Source organism: Egretta garzetta, unplaced genomic scaffold (genome assembly GCF_000687185.1).
Source record: "Egretta garzetta isolate BGI_Z169 unplaced genomic scaffold, ASM68718v1 scaffold512, whole genome shotgun sequence".
Taxonomy (NCBI): Eukaryota; Metazoa; Chordata; class Aves; order Pelecaniformes; family Ardeidae; genus Egretta; species Egretta garzetta.
The window spans coordinates 23,849-26,637 of record NW_009258953.1 but is presented as its reverse complement, the minus strand read 5'-3'; positions in this window follow the sequence as shown (position 1 = coordinate 26,637).

Here is a 2,789-nt window from a genome sequence, read left to right as displayed (position 1 = left end):
AAAGGGCATTTACCGGCATCCTGCTCTGGACCCAGAGGCTCGTCGAGCAGTCGGCCATGTGCCTCGAATGCCTTCCTATCAGTTCTGCATCCCAGCTGGAGCCATTCCTCCGGAGGCAGCGGAGGTGAGGACCGTGCGTACCCCAGCACCGTGGCACACTGCCAGCCTCCCCGCACGTCGTGGCCGATGAGGCACCGGGAGCTGGAGAGGCAGGAGTCAGCCTTGTTCTGACCGCCCAGGGGCTGGTTTTCAACCCCACGCTTCTCTCCCTGCACGGGGCACGCTCCTCCTGCCAGCTCCGGCCCACCGCTGCCTGCGGGGTGCGGAGAACAAGAATCCCAAGTGCTTTGAGGGGAGCATGGTTTATCATCGTTCCTTGTGCATCAGCCAAAAACGCGGCGAGACCAGACAACACAAGCGCTCAGAGGCAAGAAGCAGCGTGGGGTGTAAAGCTCTCGTTCACAGGGAGCTCCTGGTTTGGGTGTAAGCAGCTGCTTTGCATGGGAGTGGTGACCCCAGGGGCTCCTCCAGAAGAGCAGACCCTCGAGGCAGGGCCAAACCCACCCACACCTCACCTACTGCCGCGCGCCCCGTCCTCAGGCACCCGCGAGTGCCAAGTCCTGGATGGCTACCACCCCGAAACTGGGAGCCACTCGAAGGCAAGGCCAGGCATACTTGGAGCTCCCATCCCAACCGCACGCGAGAGGCTGCTCTCCCACCAGGCACCCCAACAACAGGCACCCCAACAACAGGCACCCCTCCAGGCACAGCCCTCCTGCAGGGAGCCAGCAGCCCCAGGCGAGCTGCTCGGCACCGGCTGGGCTCTCAGCCCAGGTCGCAAGACCGGCGTCACCCGTGGGGGACCGGGCTCCCCCGGGGCCAGCAGCACGCCCGCCTGCGCCACCCACCCCTGGGCTTGCTCTGGGCTCGGTGCCGGCAGGGCCTGACCCCTTGCAGACCTGCAGCAAGGCTGGTTGTTCTCAGGGCAGCAGCAAATTCATTTCACTGTAACTCTGGGTGGGGGGGGAGCAGTTCAAGCATCTGTGAGAAGAGAGGCCCCACACACCTGAGGAAAAGGCTGCTCGGAAAACCACGCACGCCCAACACCTCCACCGACGCTGCGGGTTTGCATCCAGCGAGGAACGCCTGGTTCTTCTGGGCCGCGATCTCCGAGGCTTCTCTATCCACAGCCATCGCAGTGCTTCGCGGCAGAGGCTCGGCTAGCCAGGCAGCAGCGCAGGCAGGAGCCCAGGCAGCAGCGCAGGCAGGCAGGAGCGCAGGCAGGAGCATTGCCTGCCGGTACCCTTCACAGCAAGGAGGAGCTGGAGCAACACCAGTGCCTAGAAAGCCTGTGACAGCTTGGACAAGTGTAATGGCTTTAATTAGAAAAGAAAATCATGTCCCTCATCCAAATAATTATTTTAAAGAACAGACCAAGTGCAAGGGCATGGGCAGACTTAACGAGCACCATAATTACGGAGCTTAAAGAACAACTGCTCCTCAGCGAAGCTTTGGGAACAGGAGCTCCTTGGGCATCGTCTGTGGGGTCTCTGCCACCTCCCCGTCCCCAGGCCACGCGACAAACCCTGCCGGGGTGGGTGTACTTCCGAGGAAGATTAAACCTGCGCGACCCCAGGAGCGGCTGATGCCCCCGGCCGGGGCAGGTGCCTGGGGGGAAGGGGCCGGGGGCCAGGGCTGCTCCTCTCCAGCAGCGCCCATTTAAGCCGTTCCTGCCCCATTCCCGCAGCAGCCTCACGAGGAAAAATTACTTCACAGAAAGGGCTCTGGAATGGGCTGCCCAGGGAGGTGGTCGAGTCCCCATCCCTGGGGATATTTCAAAGGACAGACGAGGTGCTTAGGGACAGGGTTTAGTGGTGGGATGGCAGGGGTAGGGGAACGGTTGGACTTGATGATCTTTAAGGGCTTTCCAACCTAGACAGTTCTATGACGACTGGTGACAGCACCCGCTTCGAAAGGTGCCCCCGGCCCCTGCCAGACCTGCCCCCCCGTGGGACCCCGGCTCGGCACGCACCCCACAGCCCCAGCCGCCCCGAGGCTGGGTCTGCCCCGGCCAACCGGCCCGCAGGCGGGAGGGGAGAGGGCCCAAAACTCACCGAGCAGCACCACCTCCGGCCCCCAAATTTGTTTAACTGCACACACACAGCAACTGCAAACACACAGGGGAACCCCAGGTCTGGGAGGAACGCGGGGCACCCGCACCCCCCCTCGTTTAACAAAACGGGCAGGAGTTTCAGCTACTGCTTTATTTGAATACAGACATCACCCAAAAACCAACAGGAACAACTCTACTTCAGGATTACAGCGGTAATGACACAGAATTTACAAAAATATAAATAACCTATTCGTAACCTTAAAGAAAAATAACATCCACCATAAAAAACACCATGTATTCCCTGGTAAACCATGGCTACAGAAATGTATTAGGTTTTTTTTTTTAAAAAAGCACCAGAGCCTGCATTTTTCAGTGATCCAAAAGGCGTCAGGCGCTTCCCCCCGACACCCGCAGGCTTTTCTGAGAAGTGTGCCCACACCGCTAAAACCAAGCTCTCCTCGGCGCTGCCCATTCCAGCACCCTCCGTTCAAGAGACGTGCCTGCGGATGTGCTAATTACTGCTTCATTTTAATGAACATTCTGCCAGGGTTTAAGTACGCACCTATTTTTAAGCCTGTGCTTACGAGCTTTCCAGAACAGGGCTGGACCTAAACTTATCACAGAAATTCCTCTGCAGATCAGACCTGCAGCCAGGCGTGGTGTCCGCCCCGCAATC